The sequence below is a fragment of the Cetorhinus maximus genome, chromosome 17 (genome assembly GCF_964194155.1).
Source record: "Cetorhinus maximus chromosome 17, sCetMax3.hap1.1, whole genome shotgun sequence".
Taxonomy (NCBI): domain Eukaryota; kingdom Metazoa; phylum Chordata; class Chondrichthyes; order Lamniformes; family Cetorhinidae; genus Cetorhinus; species Cetorhinus maximus.
In genome coordinates, this window is record NC_135895.1 from 40,454,027 (window position 1) to 40,476,753 (window position 22,727).

The window sequence follows — 22,727 nt, forward strand, 5'->3', positions numbered from 1 at the left end:
AGCTTGATAGTTCCACAGAGCTTATTTACTTTTTACACACACTCCTACCAATCCCAGAGGGCATATTACCTCTCCAAAAGGGGTACCTGGACTTACCCAAAAGGGTACCCTACCTCTCCAAATAACTCCAGCAGCTTTAAACCGTTATCTCAAAGGTCCAAAACCCATGAATGGTATTTTGGACATCCCACTAATGAAAATTGGATTTGTTTGAAGGCAGCTGCATTTTTCAATATGCAGCTACCTCTGTGAACCACAGATGGGCAAACTACAACCCGCCGGTCCTGGTGAAAATAGTGGGTGCTGGGTTTGGGGGTGGGACTTCCAGAATCTGGCCTCCAGCGCCATTTGGCTAAGTGTTTCCATCCTCACAAAAGTTTAGGCCACAATGTAATTGATTTCTGTGTAGTTTGTTGCTTGGATCCCCTGATTCACACCAGAAATCAGTAGATTATGAATAGAAAATCCACGTTACTGATGCACTCTGGGGTTCAGTTTTCCCCTGGCACCTTGACAAATCACCCATATTTGTGTGCGATGGTGAGTATTGGCACTTGATGCTAATGGAGCTGATCCTATCTGTATTTTTCCAGCTGGGCCACTGGACTCACCATAAACCTGAGGTCAATCACAGTGTCCTTATTGCCAGCCCTGTCTGAGAATAGCTAACTTAGCACTGGTCAAAAATTGAACTGACGATCTTTTCGTCTCCACGGTTCAGCTACACGTGACCTTTAGCAACTGAGTTTTCTGGGAGCTGTCCTATAATTACTTCCATCAGACAGTGCTTTCATCCAACATCTTGTCAAAGTATTGATGGAGAATACCACATTAACAATCCAACATAATGTAATAAGTATTCCGGTAGATTTATTAAGCTGTTTTAATATTGTACAATATTCGCACTAATAGCATCAACTCTCAACATATGAGCTTTGATGATTTTTGAAGGCTAAATACCAGAAAGGCCTGGTAAATGCTGCATTTCTTGGTCATCAGCCTTTGAAAATCTGGCAAGTTTACTTTGGGATTTCTGCTGACTGTGCTGCATCCATCCCGCAGAATCCATCAGAATGAACACAGCACTTAATACAATATAAAAGAAAGATTCATTGAGAAAATGGACAAGTTCATTGACCTATGCAGAAATAAAACATTGATAATTAGTTCATTGAATAGTAGAAAGTGATTTTCGTGCAGAATGCATAGTTGGTAAACTGGATGCAGAGTAATCAAAGTGACAGCAAAGAAGTTTACCAATGTATACGCTTAGGCTGATGCATGTTGGCTCATCCACAACAAAGGCACTGGTTCTATGGGACTAAAACTCTTAAAGCATATGAAGGACTGGGCAGAATGGGTGTTCGTGCAATAATTCAAAGGACCCTTAATAATATCAATAATGCCAATTTGAATGCTTTGCAGTTACAGCATTTTGACCATATGAGATATTGTTGGATATGAACATATCCATTTATTAAAATAATTGTTCAATTTATGACTTGTAACATGAGAACTTGCTGCCAATTTGATTTTATTATAGCCTATAGTATAAATGCTTGAAAATGAGAGCCCAATCTTACATCTACAGAAGATAGAACAACGTAGCTACTGCTCACAGACTATTCCAACAAACTCCCCTTACCTTCATGTCAAACCAAAGAGTGAGTAGTTAGATGATCAGTTATGAAATCAAGGGTACATTTAAAATAGCTTTGAAAGAAAAGAGGGCAACGGGATAAGGGAACAGGGTGGTTAATGAAATTAAGATTATTTGCTTGTTTAGCATGTAAACACTCACAAGGACTGTTTGGACCAAAGGTTCTGTTTTCATATTATAACTTTTATATATTTCTATCTCAGGTTTCAGTTACATTAAATATAGCAAGGATAATATAAGTAATGTCCTCAACTGTAATCTCTCTGTCCTCAGCAAAACATGATACACTGAAAGGATGGCCTCTGTGGGGGATATTCTAGTTTTATATGAAAACACCAAACCTCACAATAAAACATACAAACATACAAAATTGGAGCAGAAGTAGGCCATTCGGCCCTCGAGCCTGCTCCGCCATTCAATAAAATTGTGGCTGATCTGTTCGTGTTTTGAATTCCACATTCCCTTTACCCCCAATAACCTTTGCTTCCCTTGCCTAACAAGAATTTATCTACCTCCGCCTTAAAAATATTCACTACCCCACCTCCACCGCCTTCTGAGACAAAGGGTGGAATTCTCCGAGCCCACTGGTGACGGGCGTGATAGGTGGCGTGCACGAAAAATACAGCGGGAACCACTTCACAACGATGTGAAGGCAGGTCCCGATCTTCCACTCAGCCCGCCGACTGCAGGCAGCAATTCCCACCATCGATCGGCGGGGAGCTAACTGTAATACATTAGCATATAATTAAAAGGCTATTCCGCCAGCCTCTTGGAACCCCGCCGTATCATCCATCCACATTGGCAGGAAAGCAGGCTGACGTGTTTCACAACAGCACACGGTCGACGCGCACTTGGCAGCCTTCACTGTGGGGGAACTGAGGTGAGTGAGCAGCGGCGTTCTCCACAACTCGCCCATTGTTTACAGGTCTCAGGGGTGCCAGGGGCGGGGAAACTGATGCCTGGCCCCGGAGGCGACTGCTGAGGTGTGGGGGAGGTGTCGGGGCAAATGTTGGCCAGACTCGGAGGCGACTGCTGAGGGGGGTCTATTGCTGCCCTGATGCTGCATCCCGCGCACAGGCAATCGAGGTGTGGGGCAGGGTAAGTGAGAGATGTGGCCACTCATTTGGGACACCTATATAAACTGACCATGCCTCTGCAACTAAGGCAGACCAGGCAAAGCCACAGTGATATGATTGGGGTCAGGGTCCTAGCCTGCCCACCCATGCAAGCAACACGGAGGCACCAAAGGGCAATCAAACGTTCCATATCTTACTCACCGCACCCCCAACCCCTGGCTCAGACTTCGAGTCTGCCACCACTTTATTGGACTGTGGAGCAGTTGGACTGCACACGTTGTACAATCTCCTCTCCAACGCTGGCCATGTAACAGTCACTGCTGGAGGTGCTCACAGCCCCTTGCAATCTCAGCATCCTGGTTTGGACCAGTGTCCCCCATGTCGCAGGCTGACAGGGCAGCCATGCAGCGCACTCATCGCTGGCCATCCGAGGGGTGACAGCGCTCTCCAGGAAGCATTGAGGGGCGGTCACACAGGGTCAGGAAAGATGCTAAGTACAGCCCTGATAACCATGTCCCTCTCTTTTTCATGCTGCAGGAGGACCACGTCAGGATCGTGGCTCCTGGTGACCTAGCTGTATGCCTGATGGCCTACAGAGACCGTAGAAGATAAAGGAGAAAGCGACTGAGGCACCTGGCCACGCAGGTGCAGCAACCTCATGAAGAAGGGGCAGCAGGGGCTCCCACACATGCTGCCCAGGAGCGACAGTGAGCCGTGGCTGGTCAGCACCTAGCGACACCCAGGGTCTATAGAAACCGCCTGTCATACCTGCAGATGACTGAGAACCAGTGTCGCCGACAACTGCGCATGTCTAGGGACCTGGTCGCTCACATCTGCACTTACTGCAGGACTTGGCACCAAGGGGACATGGAGGGCATCCACTGCCAGTGGCTGTGAAAGTGACCACGGTGCTCAATTTCTATGCCAGTGGCTCCTTTAAGAGCTCCACAGGTGACCTCTGTGGGATTTCACAATCCACCACTCACAAATGCATCCATAAGGTCATGGATGCCATCTTCTCCATGGCACACAACTTTGTGCATTTCGCCTAGGACTGGGACAGCCAGGATACAAGGGCCATTGGCCCTGATCTCGGGATTCCCTCAGATGCAGGGTGTGATTGACTGCACTCATGTGGTGCTCAGGTCTCCATCGCTACACTCGGTGGACTTCATCAACCGCATGGACTTCCACTCACTGAATGTACAGCTGGTATGTGACCACCAGAAACACATCCTGCAGGAGTGCGCATGGTTTCCAGGGAGTGTGCACGATGCCTACATCCTGAGTCGCTCGCAGATCCCTGCAGTCTTCCAGGGTCCACAGAGGCTGCAGGTTTGGCTCCTTGGGGACAAGGGCTACCCGCAGAGCCATGACTGATGACACCCATGCGGCGGCCTCAGACTGCAGCAGAGCGATGCTATAATGAGGCTCATGCAGCAGCTCGCAACTTAGTGGAGCAGACCATTGGGATGTGGTTCCGGTGCCTGAACTGGTCTGGTGGAGCCCTGCAATACAGTCCACGGAGGGTGTCACACTTCATCTTTGTCTGCTGCGCCCTTTACAACGTGGCGCTGCAACGGGGAAAGGAGCTGGCTGAGGAGGAGATGGAGGAGCTGCACGTCTCCTCCAATGAGGAGGTCGCCGACAGGGTTGAGGGTGAAGGGGCCCTCAGTGGTGACGACGATGGAGATGAGGCTCTCGCACTGGCTAGACAAGGCAGGCACACTCGGGAGGCCTGCATAGCTGCCAGGTTTGTGGAGGATGATGACGACATGCAGTGAGGTACCCCCGTGGATCCCCACATCGCTGTTGTGAACGTTTGACTCCAGTCTGGCTTATCGCAGCACTAATACCCTCTGTGAGAATCCTCCTGTCATGGAGATGCAGTGGAGGCCCTAATAGTCACTCAGTTGCAGGAGGATGATGACAACATGCAGTGAGGACACTCCATAGATCTTCTCATTGCCTCTGAGAATGTCTGACTCCTGTCTGGCCAAGGGCAGCTCACTTGCGCTCTGTGATCAGGGCCATCTCAGAGACGCAACCATGAAACTTTAGATGCATCTGATGCTGTGTCCGCCTTCAGCACCTCAGCCCTTCAGGAGCTGGTGCACAGCATCACTGGTCACAGATGCTGGTGTGATAGGAGCCAGCTCCACCTTAAAGGTGCTGAGAGCACACAGAGAGTTTGAGAGAAATCTGTGGCGCCTGCCCACTACATTCTGGCAGCAATGACCAGCACTGCCGAGGTGCAGGCATCAGTAATGTTTCCAGGGTGTGTGAGGCTGGACCATCACTGTGGTCTGAAGACCGCACAGATCACAGGGAAGAGGCCCTGGACTGAGACACCTGCCTTTTATCTTGTGCAGAAAGTTTTCACATCTGAGTGACAAGACCACTGCTCATCAGAACAAGGAGTCATAGGCAGGGTGACATTCTTAGGGGTTTATTGACAATAGTGAACAGCATGTACAAGTGATCAACACCCATGGCCAGGCTGTGCAACTACTTTCACCTAACTTTCCTAACCCTGCTGCTACATCTTGGTGCTCCCCGGACATCCACAGTGGAGGTGGAGGCAGCCTGCTGACTGCGACACCAGGTCTGTGATGACGCCACATGATGTCTGGGTTTCCTCTGGAGGGCCGAGACCTGGAGGGCCCCAGCCTGCTTTCGGGGTCCTGCTGTGTGGCAGTGGCACCCTCCTCGGGCTTTGAAGCTGGAGCTGCTGAGGTCACAGGAAGTGGGGATTCAGATGGGCCCGACACTCATGGAGTCACCTGGGGGGGATGACCCTGGAGTGTGCACCTGCTGATCCTCCTCCCTACGGGTGCCCGAGGGCCCCTGGCTGACTCCGTAAGCGGAAGGGGAGCTGAAGTGAGATCGAGCTGCCCAGCACCCCTGTCGCGTACACATTGTTGGAGGCCAACAATGACATCAGCGATGGACTTAAGCCTGTGCAGCAGTGCAGGAGTGACGTCCTGGATCAAGATCTCCATGGCGGCCGCCACTCTACCAGTGTCGACCTTGGTGCATTGGCATGCCGGTGCTATCACCTCAGATTGAAGATGGATGGACTCCTCCATCGTGCCTTGCAATCTGAGGAGTGCTGTGGACATCCCTTCCTATTGTTCCCTAGCTTGTCTTTGCAGCTCCAGCAACTGTGACATGACCGAGTCCAGAGGCTCGTCATCTGACTCGGACTCAGCAATGTTCTGGCCTCCAGCAGTCCTCTGAGTGCCGGGGACCTGGGAAGTCCCTACCTCAGTCTGTTGTGGATCAGAAAGTGCGATGTGCTCACCAGACTGTGATCCTGAGGCTACTCTAAAGCTGGGTCCCACCAAGGTGTGTGTCTCTGCGCTGGTGGAGGGTGTGGGTGAGTGCTATGATGGGACTTCAGGGAGGGTGCCTTCAGAATCCTCTTCAGAGGTTTCTTTGGAGCTTGGTTGGAGGCCCTTGGTCATGGACTCTGTTGGCTGTTTGGCAGATGTGCCTGTGAAAGCCAAGGGGAAATAATTAGTGCATGGCAGTGGCCTGTGAAAGAGGACACGTCACTCACGACATGGTTGTCTGATGAATGTTGCACTGCTGGATCCTCACTTGATAGAGCAGCACTGACCTCACCGTCAGCACAGAACCAGCCTCGGTCATTGCTGGCCAGCTGGATGGCTCTGTTTTCAAAATCCGTCAGAACTTTGATTTCTGGCATCCCTCCACCTGTCTGCGACCTTTCCCCCCTGTTGTGAGCCAGTTTGTCCTGCATGGGTAGAGATGGGGAGAGTGTATCAGGATGCCTGCCGGGCCAGATGATAAGCATGCCTGGCCTGTGTGGATGGTGAATGGTCCCATTGACGAGATGAGGACAATGACGGTGTGTGTGAAAGAGTGAATGATGAAGTCCTTTGAACTGGTAGTGAGTGAGGGCCCTGTGGTTGTGTGATGGGTTTGTGAGTGTTTGAGTTGGGAGTGATGAGAAGAATGACTTACCCTAGAGGAATGGAAGAGATCATTCATCCTTTTGCAGCACTAGGTGGCTGTCCTCCTCTGAAGGGCATTGATGCTGACCATTGCTGCCACCGCTTCCCAAGCCAGGTTGGTGACATTGCTACCCATCCTAAGGCCAGAGCGGGGGTAGAGCACATCCCGGCGGGCCTCCACGGCGTCCAGCAGTCGTTCAATGTATCTGTCGTTGAAGCAGGGGGACTGCAGTATTTTTGCCTTTGCTGGCCGTGTCTCCTGGGCAGCGGTGGTGAGCTGGTGGCAAAGAGTGCTTTGCTGGTGGCTGCCTTTTAAAGATGGTGGCTGGCATGATACAACAGCGGGGTGATGGCAAGTGGGTGAATGAGAGCCCACTCGCCATGGAAACAGCGTGTTTCACAGGAGTGAATTTATAATGAGGCGGGCTCGGGAAGACACGGTGTGAAAAGCCGCCATTTTCATTGGCGGGTAGGATTCCACTACCCGCTACCGCACTTGATGCAATTCTTGGAAAATTCTGCCCAAAGAGTTCCAAAGTCTCACGACCCTCTGAGAGAAAGAAATTCTCCTCATCTCCAAAAGGGTGGCCCCTAAATTTAAAACAGTGACCCCCTTGTTCTGGACTCAGCCACAATAGGAAACATCGGGCTGAATTTTCCCTCCCTGTTGGTGTCAGGTGTCATGGCGGGCGTGAGCGGACAATATGGCGGGAAGACAAAAAATCGGCTTCACGTCATCGTGAAACCAATTTCCGACTGTCCGCTCTGCCCGTCAATGGCGGGTCGCGTTTCCCGTCAGGAACGTCATCTGCATCTCATTACAAGTCCTGCTCGCCAGAATCAACCCCCATGCTGAATCACCCGGCTTCACAACACCATTTATAAGGGGCACGCCTGGTGAGCTGAACTTCGAGGGGAACTCAGAGGAAATCGGAGGTGGGTGCTCACTAATGTTGTGCAGCGCTCGCGAGGGTCACTCCTTTGATTTCAAGGTTGAGGCGCCAGGCGTTCAGGCGAGGGCACAGGGGAAGCCGTTCCAACTCGGCTGGCTGACAGTGTGGAGCCGAGGCAAGGACTGCCCTATGGTTGGGCCAAGTTGTGGGGGGGCTAGGCACCACGCTGTGTTGTGAGTTTGGGGGGTGCAAGGGCTACAGTGCATCTGAGGTGATTTGGGCAGGCATGGCAGCCTGGTCTGATGGTAGTGCAAAAGCACGAGTGGGGGTGGGGGAAGAGAAAGGTAACCTTGTATAAAGTGACCATTCCTCCGCAGCTGAGACAACTCAGTCGCAGCCACATTGATATGATTCAAATCGGGCCTCTAGCTTATCTGCCCATTCAATCAACGCAGAGGCATGAAAGTGCCACCAAATGCTCCAGAGCTTTTCGCCCCTCAGGCACAGTCTGTAACCTGATGAGTGGTTTAGTGGACTGTAGAATAGTTGCGCATCTGGGCAAGTTGCAAGTTGTACAATCTCCTTGGGAAAGCTGGCCATGGTACAGTCACTGGTGGGGGTGCTCACAGCCTCTTGTCATCATTCAGTTTTGGACCAGTAGCCCCCATGGTTCAAGCTAACAGCACAGTGTGGGTTAGGAGAATGCTTGCACCTGAGCTGAGAGCACAGCATGCAGCCCAGTGCCCGAAGCTGCCACCGATTGGTCAGGTGGAGTGGGGCAGAGTTCGGGCAGCCATGCAAAGCACTAAACTCTGGACATCCAAGTGTTGGCCAGCACTCTCTAGGATGCGTTAAGGGGCCTTCAGACTTAACTAAGGGAGGTTCTTACTACACCCATGTTAACCCATGTGTCTCTCTCTTTTATCCTGCAGGAGTGGAGCTAGGCGACCTACCTGTGTGCTTCATGGCGTACAGAGAGTGGATACAATGGAGAAGAGAGCGATGGAGGTGCCTGACTGGGCAGAGGGAGGAGCACCCTCAGGGCGAAGGGGTGGCTGGGGCTCCCATGCATGCCGCTGAAGAGCCACAGCGAGCCATCACTGGTTAGTGCCTAGCTTGACCCAGGGTCCATAGGCAGCGCTTGTCATTCCTGTAGATGACCAAGAACCAGTGTCACCAAAGACTGTGCATGTCTAAACAACTGGGCGGTTGCATCTGCCACATGCTGCAGGATTTGGTGCCACGGGGACATGGAGGACATCCAGTGCCACTGGCTGTGAAAGTGACTGTGCCGCTCAATTTTTACACCAGCGGCTCCTTTCAAGGCTCTACAGGTGATCTCTCTGGGATATCGCAGGCCTCCATGCACAAGTGCATCCATGAGGTCACGGACACCATCTTTGCGAGGCCACACAACTTTGTGCATTTCGCCCGAGACCAGGAAAGCCAGGAAGCAAGAGCGCTGGATTTGCCCAGATCTCTGGTTTCCCACAAGTGCAGGGTGCCATCGACTGCACTCACGTGGTGCTCAGGTCTCCGTGGCAACAAGCAGTCAACTACATCAACCGCAAGGGCTTCCACTCGCTGAATGTTTAGCTGATGTGCGACCACCACAAATGCAGCCTCCAGGGACTTTCCGTGACTCCTGAATTCTCAGTAGGTCTCAGATCCCTGACGTCTTCCAGGGTCCAGAGAAGATGCAGGGTTGGCTCCTTGGAGACAAGGGCTACCCGCAGAGGACATGGCTGATGATGCCCGTGTGGCAGCCCCAGAGTGCAGCAGACAGAAGGTACAATGAGGTGCATGCTACATCTGGCACCTTGCTGGAGCAAACCATTGGAATGTTGAAAATGAGGTTCCGGTGCCTGTACCGGTCTGGTGGAGCCCTGCAATACAGTATGCAGAAGTTGTCACACATCATCGTCGATGCTGCGCACTTCACAACCTGGCACTCCGACACAGAGAGGAGCCGGCTGAGGAGGAGATGGAGGAGCTGCACGTCTCCTCCAATGAGGATGAAGTCAACGGGCATGAGGGTGAGGAGGTCCTTGAAGGCGAGGATGATGGCGATGAGCCTGCTGCACATGTTGGTCCCACCAAGGTGTGTGTCGCTGTGCTGGTGGAGGCTGTGGGTGAGCGCTGTGACAGGTCTTCAAGGGTGCTGTCCTCAGGGTCCTCATCCAAGGTGCTGACGGTGCTAGATTTGGGGCCAAGGTTGCTTGAGGACGACGTGGCACGTGTGCCTGTGAGAAAAAGTGGAGATTATTAGTGCATGGCTGCCGCAGTACACAGAACAGTGGACTCGCAGGTGAGTTGCCAGAGGGATAATCTGGTGCATGATCCTCACTTAGATGCTTGGCACCGACCTTGCTGTTGCCACAGGAACAGTCCTCTAATGCGCAGTCTTCGAGGGGAGTGAGGACCTTGATGTCCGGCTCTCCACCACGGGCCTGGGACCTCTCCCTTTTATTGGGTGCAATCTTGTCCTGTGTAAAGACAGGTGGAGAGAGTGTGAGCAAGGTGCATGCTAGGCCAAATGGGAAGGATGCCAGGTGCGCGTGTATGTGCTGAGTTGCCTTGAATTTTCCTAAGTGCCCTGCTATAACATCTTTAACAATAGCTCCTAACATTTTCCTTATAACAGATGTTAGGCTAACAGGCCTATAGTTTCCTGCTTTCTGTCTCCCTTCCTTTTTGAATAAAGGAGTTATATTTGCTATTTTCCAATCTAATGGAATCTTCCCCAAATCTAGGGAATTTTGGAAAATTTAAAACAACGCATCAACTAACTCAATATCCAGGCTTGGGCTAACAAGTGGCAAGTAACATCTAGAAGGACAAGGGCAGTAGATAAATGGTAGCACCACCACCTAGAAGTTCCCCTCCAAGTCACTCACTATGACTTGGAAATATATCACTGCTCCTTCACAGTCGCTGGGTCAAAATCCTGGAACTCCCTTCCAAACAGCACTGTGGGTGTATCTACACCACATGGGCTGCAGCGGTTCAAGAAGGCCGCTCTCCAGCACCTTCTCAAGGGCAACTAGGGATGGGCAATAAATGCTGGCCAGCAAAGCCCCTTTCCCATGAATGAATAATTTAAAAAAAGCCACTTCTTTCAAGACCTTAGGGTGAAGTCATCTGGACCTGGGGATTTGTCAGCCTGCAGCTCCAACAATTTGCTCAATACCACTCCCCTGGTGATTGTAATTTTCCTGAGTTCCTCCCTCCCTTCCATTTCCTGATTCACAGCTAGTTCCAGGATGTTATTTGCCTTGTCTATCGTGAAGACTGAAGCAAAATACCTGTCTAATCCATTCGTCATCTCCCTATTTTCCATTATCAATTCCCCAGACGCACTCTCTATAGGACCAATGCTCACTTTGTTAACTCTTTTCTTATTTAAATATCTGTAGAAACTCTTTCTATCTGTCTTTATATTACTAGCTAGCTTTCTCTCATACTCTAATTTTTCCCTTCTTATTAATCTTTTTGTCATTCTTTGCTGTCCTTTATATTCTTTCCAATCATCTAAGCTGCAACCTGCCTTTGTGTAATTATACACTTTTTCTTTAAGTTTGATACTGTTTTTAGCTTTTTAGTTAGCCATGGATGGTGGGCCCTCCCCTTGGTATTTTTCTTTCTCATTGGAATGTATATATTGGGCAAAAGTTTTAGCTTGGCGGGCGAGCACGTGCCCGACCCTGACCAGTGCAAAATGGTGCGTGATGACATCGGGTGATCGTCCTGACGTCATTGCACACTCGCACGATATTTTGGTTGGTGGGAACATGCCGGAGACGGCAGCCGTGCCCGTCAACAATTAAGAGGCCTATTAAGGCCACTAAAAAGTTAATTAAAATGGTTGGCGGGCAGGTGAAAATGCCAAGCGGCCTTTGCTCTTTGCACTTTTTTGGAAGCCTCATTCACGGGCGTGAATAAAAATAAAATAAAAATTTTATCCACAGCTCACCACACTCGCACCTTCCCCCCTGCACATGTTTCACGCTGGGCAGGCCTTAGTTGGCCCACCAACGTGAAATTGCAGACTGGCCCTGATCGCAGGTGGTGGTTGCCTTCCCGACCGCACCCACCGATCCCGCCCGACAAGGGCGAGATTCTGCCCATTATGTGTATTCTGAAATATCCCTCTAAATGTCTACCACTGAACTCCTACTGACATATCCCTTAACCTCATTTGCCAGTTCACTTTAGCTAGCTCTGCTTTCATACCCTCATAAATGCTCTTATTAAGTCTTTATTTAGTCTTGGATGCATTCATTTCTCCCTCAAAATGAATGTAAAATTCAAACATAATATGATCGCTGCTACCTAGGGGTTGCTGTCTCATTGCTGAACACCAGGTCTAGCATAGCCTGCTCCCTTGTTGGCTCCAGAACATGCTGTTCTATGAAACTATCCTGAAAACATTCTCTAAGCCCCTCACCTATGCCACCTTTGCCCATCTGATTTTTCCAGTCTATATGTGGATTCAAATCCCCTATGACTATTGCTGTACCTTTCTGGCAAGCTCCCATTATCTCTTCTTTTATACTCTGTCCTATTGTGTAGTTACAATTAGGGGGCCTACACCACTCCCACAAGTGACTTCTTACCTTTATCATTCTTCATCTCAACCCAAACTGCTTCAACATCCTGGTTTCCTGAACTTAGGTCATCCCTCTCTAATGTGCTAATGTCATCATTAATTAACAGAGCCACCCCTCCACCTTTTCCTAACTTCCTGTCCTTCCTAAATATCACATACCCTTCAATATTCAGGTCCCAATCTATACCATCCTGTAACCATGTCTCTGTAATGGCTATCAGATCGTACTTATTTGTTTCTATTTGTACTATCAGCTCATCTGTTTTGTTTTGAATGCTAAGTGCATTTAAATACAGAGCCTTTAGATTTGTCCTTTATATTTTGTATTGTCTAGCCTTATCTGCTGATTTACTCTTAGATTTGTACCCTCTGTCCCTTCCTGTCATAGTCTGTTTATCATTTCCCACATTAATACCTGTCTCTCTTGCCTTGTCTCTACTGTTTGGTTTACTACACCTTCCCAATTTTGATCCCTTGCCCTCACAATTCAGTTTAAAACTCTCTCTAATTCCCTAGTTAGGTCACTCGCAGGGACACCAGCCCCAGCACGTTTCAGGTGTAGACCCTTCCAGGTCCCAATTTCCCCAATACTGGTGCCAGTGCTCCACAAACTGGAACCCACTTCTCCTACACCCATCTTTGAGCCACGCATTTCTCTAATTTTATTTGTCCTACACCAATTTGCATGTGGCTCGGGGAATAATCCAGAAATGATTACGTTTGAGGTTCCGTTTCTTAATTTGGTGCCTAGCTCGTCATACTGACTATGCAGAGCCTCCTTCCTCATCCTGCCTATGTCGTTGGTACCTACCTGGACCATGACCACTGGATCCTCCCCCTCCTACTACAAGTTCCTCTCCAGCTCTGAGCAGATGTCCTGAACCCTGGCACTGGGCAGGCAACAAAACTGTCTGGACTCATCCTCTTTGCTACAGAGAACAGTATCAATTCCCCTTACTATCCTGTCCCCTACAACCACTACATCCCTTTTTGCTCCCCCCCACTACTTGATTGGCTTCCTGTACCACGGTGCCATGGTCAGTTTACTCATCCATCCTGCAGCCGCCATTCTCATGCGAGCAAGCTGAGAGAGCCTCAAACCTGTTGGACAATTGCAGAGGCTCACACTCCTGCACTCCTACCCCTGGGTCCCCTTACCTGCTCACTCACAGTCACACCCTCTTGTCCCTGGCCACTGACCAAATCAGAAGACCAATGATAGGAACACAGATTTTTATAGACCTGTTATGCAGAGGTGTAATTTCAATACCTGTCAAAGACTTAACTCGTTTGGACATTAGTTTTAAAAATAACAAAAAAACAATATCAAGCTCATCCAATGGCAAAGCCACATAGAGCAGTTTGATTCTTAGGTCCCAGTTTTAATTTTAGGTGGATTTTGGTTGGATGGATTGTGGGGTGACAGTAAAACTAACACACTATCTCAGAAAACAGGCATGGAACCTCATTGTCATTTCACAGGCAGGTTTCACACTTGATTTGCTGACTAGTTGGGAAACTCATCTACTTTGTCAATGAATATTTTCAGAGGATCATCCAGAGGCCCACTTAAAGTGAGGTTGCAAACCTTTCTGTAAGATTTTTCAGTTTCATTTCTGAGAAAGGATTTTTTTTCATTGGAAGAGTGCATCACTGGCTAGGCCAGCATTTATTGCCCATGCCTAATTCTTGAACTGTGGAAGTCCATGTGTTGTAGGTACACAGTGCTGTTAGCGGAAGTTTAGGAGTTTGATTCAGTGACAGTGGAGGAGAGAGTTCCATGTCAGGATAGTGTGTTACTTGGAGGGGAACTTGCAGCTGGTGATATTCTCATGTGTCTGCTGCCCTTGTCCTTCTAGGTGGTAAAGGTCATGGGTTTGAAGGTGCTGCTGAAGGGGCCTTGGTGTGTTGCTGCAGTGCATCTTGTAGATGGCACACACTGCTGCCACTGTGCATTGGTGGTGCACAGCGTGCTGATAAACCCAATCACTTTGTCCTGGCTGGTGTCGAGTATCTTGAGTGTAGTTGGAACTGCATTCATCCAGGCAAGTAGGGAGTATTCCATCACACTTATGACTTGTGCCTTGTAGTTGGTAGAAGAGCTTTGGGAATCAGAAGGTGAGTTACTTGTCATATCTAGCCTCTGACTTGCTCTTGTAGCCAGAGTATTTATATGGCTGATCCAGTTAAGTTTCTGGTCAATGGTAACCTCCAGGATATTGATGGTGGGGATTTAGTGATGGTAATGGCGTCGAATGTCAAGAGGAGATGGGTTACATTCTCTTTTGTTAGAGATGGCCATTTCCTTACACTTGTGCGGCATGAATGTTACTTGCCACTTGTCAGGCAAGAAATCACTTGTGGGATTGGTGTACAAGCCCCCTAACAGTACCCACATGGTAGGACAGAGTATAAAGGAAGAAATAATGGGCACTTGTCAGAAAGGTACAGAGATAATTATGGGGGATTTTAATCTACATATAGACTGGAAAAATCAGATGGACAATGGTAGTCCAGATGAGGAGTGCATAGAATGTTTTCAGGATAGTTTCTTAGAATAGCATGTTCTGGAAGCAACCAGAGAGCAAGCTATTCTATTGGTATTGTGCATTGAGATAGGGTTAATTAGTGACCTCATAGCGAAAGTAGCCCTAGGTAGCAGTGATCTTACTATGATTGAATTTACATTCTGTTTGAGGGAGAAAAGAGTGGGCCTACAACTTGAATTTTAAACTTAAGTAAGGGTGATTATGACGGCATGATAGCAGAGCTGGCTAAAGTGGACTGGTAAATTAGGTTAAGGGATAGGTCAACAGAGATGCCATGTCAGACATTTAAGGGGATATTTCAGAATGCATGGAATAGATACATTCCAACGAGAAAGAAAAATTCCAAGGGGAGGACCCATCCTCCGTGGTTAACTAAAAAAGTTAAAGATAGCATCAAACTTAAAGAAAAAGCATATAATTGTGCAAGGATGAGTGGCAGGTCAGAAGATTGGGCAGAATATAAAGGACAGAAAAGAATGACCAAAAGATTAGTAAGGAGGGAAAAATTAGAGTATGAGAGAAAGATAGCCAGAAATATAAAGCCAGTTAGTAAGAGTTTCTATAGACATTTAAACAAGAAAAGAGTTAAGAAAGTGAGCACTGGTGCTGTAGAAAGTAAGTCTGGGGAATTAATAATGGAAAATAAGGAGATGGCAGATTAATTGAACAAATATTTTGCATCGGTCTTCAATATAGAGGATTGAAGTCACATCACAGATATAGCTGTAAATCAGGAAGTAGAAAGGAGGGGGGAACTCAAGAAAATTACAATCATCAGGTAAGTGGTACTGAGTAAATTGTTGGGGATGTGGGCTGACAAGTCCCAGTCCTAGGGTCTTAAAAGAAGTGGCTAATGAGATAGTTGATGCGTTGGTTTTAATTTTCCAAAATTCCCTAGGCTCGGGAAGGTTCCATTAGATTGTAAAATAGTAAGAAGAGGGGAAGACAGAAAACAGGAAACTGCAGGCCAGTTGCTTAACATCAGTCATAGGGAAAATTTTTGAAGCTATTATTAAAGACATTATAGGAGGACACTTAGAAAAATTCAAGGTAATCAACATGGTTTTGTGAGAGGGAAATCATGTTTAACCAATTTATTGGAGTTCTTGGAAAAATTAACAAGTGCTGTGGATAAAGGAGAACTGGTAGATGTGCTGTACTTAGATGTCCAGAAGGCATTTGATAAGGTGCCAAATCAAAGGTTATTGCGAAAAATAAATGCTCCTGCTGTAGCAGGTAACATAGTGGCATGGATAGAAGATTGGCTGGCTAACAGGAAACAGAGAATAAGCATAAATGGGTAATTTTCTGTTGGAAAGATGTAATGAGTGGTATGTCACAGGGATCAGTGTTGGGGCCTCAAATTTTTACAATTTATATAAATCACTTGGATGAAGGGACCAAAGATATGGTTGCTAAATTTGCTGATGACTCAAGGATAGGTAGGAAATTAAGTTGTGAAGAGGACATAAGGAGGCTACAAAGGGATAAAGATAGGATAAGTGAGTGGGCAAAGATCTGGAAAATATAATATAATGTGGAAAATATGAAACCGTCCATTTTGGCAGGAAGAATAAAAAATGAAAAGGGAGAAACTCTAAAGGAGGTGCAGGAACAGAGGGACCTTGGTGTATATATATGCACATAAGTCATTGAAAATGGCAGGGCATGCTGAGAGAGCAGTTAATAAAACATATAGTATCTTAGGCTTTATTCATAGGGACATTGAGTACAAACATAAGGAGGTCATGTTGAACTTGTATAAGACACTAGTTAGGCCTCATCTGGTATACTGCATTCAGCTCTGGGTGCCATTTTTGAGGAAGAATGTGAAGGCACTGGAGAGAGTGCAGAGGAGATTCACAAGAATGACTTTGGGGATGAAGAACTGTTGCTATGAGGATAGATTGGAGAGATTGGGACTGTTTTCCTTAGAGAAAAGGCTGAGATGCGACTTGATAGAGGTAATCAACATCCTGAGGCATATGTACAGGATAAGTAGTGAGAAACTGTTCTCAGTCAAGGGAGTATCAAGAACTAGAGGGCATAGGTTCAAAATAATTGGCAAAAGGAGTAAATGTGATGTGAGGAAAAATATTTTCACGCAGAGGGTGGTTGGAGTCTGGAATGAACTTTCTGAGAGGGTGGTGGAGGCAGGTTAGACTGAGGTATTCAAAAAGAAATTGGATGGCTATCTGAAAAGAAAGCATGTGTATTGTTACAGGGATAAAGCAGGGGAATCAGACTAGGTAGAATGCCCTTTCAGGGAGCTAGTGCAGACTCGATGGGCTGAATGGCCTCCTTCTACATTGTAAAGATTCTGTGATTCTGTGAGAGGCTGAGGAACCTGAGTGTTCTAGTGCATGAATCACAAAAGGTTAGTATGCAGGTACAGCAAGTAGTTAGGAATGTTATCATTTATTGTGAGGGGAATTGAATACAAAAGTAGGGAGGTTATGCTTCAGTTATACAGGGCATTGGTGAAAGCACATCTAGAGTACTGTGCGCAGTGTTGGTCTCCTTATTTAAGGAAGGATGTAAGTGCATTGAAAGCAGTTCAGAGAAAGTTCACTAGATTAATACCTGGAATGTGAGGGTTGTCTTATGAGGAAAGGTTGGACAGGCTAGGCTTGTATCCGCTGGAGTTTAGAAGAGTAAGAGGTGACTTGATTGAAATACATAAGATCTTGAAGGGTCTTGACAGGGTGGATGTGGAGAGGATGTTTCCTCTTGTGGGAGAATCTAGAACTAGGGGTCACTGTTTAAAAATAAGCGGTCGCCCATTTAAACAGAGATGAGGAGAAATCTTTCCTCTCAGAGGTTCTTGAGTCTTTGGAACTCTCTTCCTCAAAAGATGGTAGAAGCAGAGTCTTTGAATATTTTTAAGGCAGAGGTAGATAGATTCTTGATAAGCAAGGGATGAAAGATTATCAGGGGTAAGCAGGAATGTGGAGTTGAGGTTATAATCAAATCAGCCATCGTCTTATTGAATGGGAGAGCAGGGTCAGGGTGCCAAGTAGGCTACTCTTGCTCATAATTCATATGTATGTATGTCTTGCTGCATGTGGGAATGGGCTGCTTCTGTATCTGAGGAGTCATAAATGAACTGAATGCTGTACAATCATCAGTGAACATCCCTACTTCTCACTGTGATGGAGGGAAGGAGAGGGAAGGAGATTGCTCTGAAATCTTTTTCTTTATTCTTTCATGGGAAATAGGCATCAATGGTAAGTCCATTGCCCATCCCTAATTATGCTTGAGCAAGTGGCTTGCTAGGCCATGACAGGACATTTAAGAATGAACTACATTATTGTAGGTCTGGAGCCACATGTAGTCCTATTAGGTAATGGTAATGGATTAGTGGACTGGATAGTCACCTTGGCCACCATTATTGAAACTCACTTTATATTACTGATTTTTTAACTGAATTTAAATTCTACCAGCTGCTATGGTGGGACTTGAACCCATATCCCCAGAGCATTAGCCTGGGCCTGTGGATTACTAGCACAGTGACATCACCATTACTCCATCATCTCCCCTGGTTACTAGCAAGCCCTTAAGTTCCCTGAGGCTTTCCTGGAGAGCTTGCTGATAAAAGGTTAGAATATGGAGGAAGGTTATTTTGCCAGCCATTGGCAGGAGGATTCTGAAACGCCAGCACTTGATTTTTAGGCTTGTTGGGTGACCGCGATTTTAGGGACCAGAACTGTATGTGAATTCTACTCTCAGCTGTGATTGGCTTCTGACAGCGATTTTGCACTGACTGGCCAATTAGCTGCCAGCCAGCGTGAAAGGCATGCTGAGAGAGGCTCAGCACTGTCGGCGGACAGGAAGAAGGCGGATGCCGTGATGTATGAGGGTGGAGGCGGGGGTTTAAAAGGAACCCCCCGAAGGCTAGCAATCGTTGTGGACCTGCTTCAGAGAGGTGTTGAGATTTTCCAAGCATCAGGTTACTGTTTTGAGACCCTGTGCTGTGAAGTGTGGCTTGAATATGTCTTCCGCACCTGAAATCCATGCCAGGCGGGATGGAAGTGGCTGGAGCCAGCCTGCCCCCTGCTTTTCTGATGAGTGCCTGTGGGTTCTACTGGAGGCTGCCAGTGCACGACGGGCGATATCGCTGCCACGAGACGGAAAGAGGAGGCCATCACACTCAACAAAGAAGGCATGGACGGAGATGGAAACTCTGGTCAGCGGACATGATGTAGTCCGAAACACCTGGATGCAGTCCAGGGAGAAGGTCAATGACCTTCTGCACTCTGCCAGGGTGAGTATTGATTCCAGGTGTAACCAGATGTGGAGAGATGTGTTTGTGTGTGGTAGCACTTGTTGGGGCTCCTGGGTGTGAAATCCCGAGCTTAATTTGGCACAACTTCCTGTGCCGATAAAGATTGCATGTGATTAGATCGGATGGCTGGCATGTATGTAAGGGTGAAGTGCTGCAATGTGATGGGCACTTGAAGCTGCGTCTTTGTGGGGGGAGGCTGGTATGTTGTGGCATCTAGAGGGGGGACTAATGAAAGCACTATTGACCTCACTGGAGAAAAGGAGTCACAATGCGCAGGAGTGAGGACGAACAGGTGGTGGTGTCCCTAATCTGCTGATGTTAAGTCAGGCCTTGAGAAGGCGTGTGAACGTTGTGCTCAGTCCACTGGTTACAGAGAGGCAGAGGCCTCGGAGGAGGTTGAGAGTCCAGTGGACGGGGAAGAGTTTGGGAGAGGGCATGAGAGATGTAGGGCAGGTGAAATCCACTAATCCCCATTGCCTGTCCCGAAGTCTTTGCTCAGCCGGATGTCTATTCTGAGAAGCTACCAGATTGCAGGCACGCTGAGTTCATAATGTGGCTCGAGACTTACATATATTCTCCCTCCCTCAGATGGAACATTCTCTAGACCCCAGAAGGAGCTCACGGACCCTCCCTTGACATCAGAGGTTGACCTGCCGCCAGATGCACCCGCATCACATCCTCCCTCTGTACCATGCACTGGCACAATACAGGCATGCCAGTGGGCATAAGCATTTTGGAGTGGATGACAGTGCACAATGGGGAAGGAACGTCACGCTCACTTGAGGAGCTGGTGGAGCCAGAGAGTCCACAGGGCACCGGCAGTCGGAGGATTGCTGGAGACCAGGACGATGTTGAGCCTGAGGCAGATTTTCAATCACTGAAGTCGTTTATTAGGTGGTAAATGTTGGATGTCCAGCCGGAGGCACATGGAGACCTGGCAGAGATCTCTGAGGATCTGCGTGTCATGGTCTCTGCATTGGAGGAGTCCATGCGGAGTGTGAGCAATGTGTTGACCCTGAGCTCAGAACACACAGCCTCCTCCACAGGGAGAGTGGCGACTCTCATGGAGCGGCAACTCCAGGAGCTCAATCAGGGGTTTCTGGGGTTGCGTTAAGACCTGCGAGCTCATACACTGGCAGTGACCTCAGCGGGTCACTGCCAATGTGAGGGATGGATGAGGCACCCAGTGACTCTGCTGGCGTCTCGTCATCTCTAGTGAACAGGGAGGTTCAAACAAATCTCATCTTGGCAGACAACCTGCAGCTCCAGGCATCCGGGGGCTCCTCTCAGGGTGCTGCTGATGATGGCAGGAGCTCCTCTGCCCCTTTGCCAGTGACCATCATACCTGAAGAGACTGCAACGACTAAAGAGTGCCCAGCCATGGCGCTGGGCTCTCCTGTCCAGTCGGGCCCTCACGGACCCTGGCGACCAGAGGACGGCTGCCGAAGCCATCAAGGCCAACGGGCATCAAAGTCAGCAGCCTGCCTCCAATGCAGCTGCCAGCGAGGGGGAAGCACCAAGATGTAGTGCTTGTAAGGGGAAATTTAAATCACTATTGTCTTGTTCTTTTTCAATGATGCACACACGCCGCCAACATTATAGCTGAGCTAACTTCATTCAGAACACATTTTCCTAACATGAACACATATCTGTGCAGTAACTGAATTCTATCAAGACAGGCTCCAACATGTGCTATCTGACCTTCAACCCCCTAAGACAGGTGACTCCATATCTAGCACACAGTACCACATGGTATCTAATACTGGAGTCCACTACCACAATCAGCTATTATCATGACATTTCCCTTTTTAAAAAAAACAAACTTTTATACAACTCAGATACACAAAGTCTCTTATCTATTCTTTATCACTCTGTTTTGATCAGTCTGTTTTATCTTTTAATCATCTCTGTATCTCTGTAGTTTTTTCACAATTCTCCCACTGGATGTTCTGAATGGTGGCAGAGGTGATTTTGAAGGACAGGGGGCCTTCTCCAGCTCTGTGTCACTATCACCCCTTGGATAGTTTTCAGGGCTCTCAGGCTTTGTCTGGTTATCTGTTGCTTCACTGCTGCATTCTGGCTTTTGATCTTCGGCGACACTTTCTGGTTCAGAGAAGGGTTACATTTCATTTGTTTTCCGTAAGAATGTTCGGTTTTTCCTGTACTGTTGTCTGCTTGGAGTCTGCACTATGTAAGACCTTGGTTCTCCTGTGATTCCTGTGACAACAGCAGGATTCCAGATCTCCTTATTCTGAATCCTCACTGTCCCTCCCATGTTCAGGCCAGGCAGAGGTCGGCACCTTGACCAAAGTACTGTTCCTGTTTCTGCTGTCTCAGTTTGAGCAGGTCCGGCACGCTGCAGCTCACTGGCTGGGGAAATAACAATTGGGGCGCAGTTGGAAGCTTAGTTCTTAGTCTTCTCCCCATCAGGAGCTGTGCTGGAGATGATCCAATGCCCTCTAATGGCATATTCCTGAAATCCAGCAGAGCCAGATAGAGGTCTCTTCCATCTGCCTTTGCCTTCTTCAACAGGTGTTTTAAGATCTGCAGAGAACGTTCCACCATTCTGTTGGATTGTGGATATTTGGGGCTCGACTTAGTGTGGCAAAACTCCCAGTCCTGTGCAAATTTGCAAAACTCAGTGCCTGAGCATTGTGGACCGTTAACTGAGATGAACACTTCAGGTATGCTGTGGCGAGAAAAAAATGATTTTAAATGATTCCTTACAGTGATGCTCTCACTATCATTTCTCAGCAGCACCTACTCAAAAAACTTTGAGTAATAATCTACTGCTAGTAAGTACTCACTGTTGTCAAAAGTGAACAATTTTCTGCCAGGGCCTCTCTGGAACACTGTGTGGTTGAAGTGGTTCTTTTTGTTGCGACTTACTGTACTCTTGGCACACTGCACACGCAGTCACCATTTCCCCGATTCGTGCTCCCATTCCAGGCTGATACATTACATCTCGAGCTCTCCTCCTGTATGTTTCTGTGCTGAGGCGACTTTCATGTTTGCCCTGCAGCATTTCTTTCCTCAGTTTTGCAGGAATTATGATCTTTTCTCCCTTAAAAAGTGTTCCTTCTGCTACACGAAGTTCCTCACAAAAGTTCCAGTACTCTTGAACAGCAGAAGGGGCTTCGCTCAGATGTGTGGGCCAGCCAGTTTGCACAATCCACTGCAGTTTTCTCAGGGTGGCGTCGTTCTTGGTCGTTTCCCTGACATTATCCAGTTTGGTTGCAGCCACAGGTAAGTTCTTTGTCAGTATGTGAACATATGCTTCAATTTGTTTATCTTCTTCCTCCATGATGGGTAGGTATGCACGTGACAGAGTGTCTGCGATGTACATTTCCTTTCTCAGTTTATATTTAACTCTGACCTGGTACTTCTGCAGATGCATTAGTAATCTTTCGATTCTTGGTGGTGCACAGTTCAAGGTCTTTTTAAGTATAGCTTCCAAAGGCTTATGATCAGACTCTACCACTACATCCTTGCCATAGACAAACTGCTGGAAACGTTCTAGGCCAAACACAATTGCTAGCATTTCTTTCTCCATTTAGGCATACGGCTGCTGTGTTTCAGACATTGCCTTTGAAGTGTATGCCACTGGTGCCTCATTTTGCAAGAGGACAGCCCCCAGGCCAGTCTTTGAAGCATCCACTGAGATCTTGACTGGCT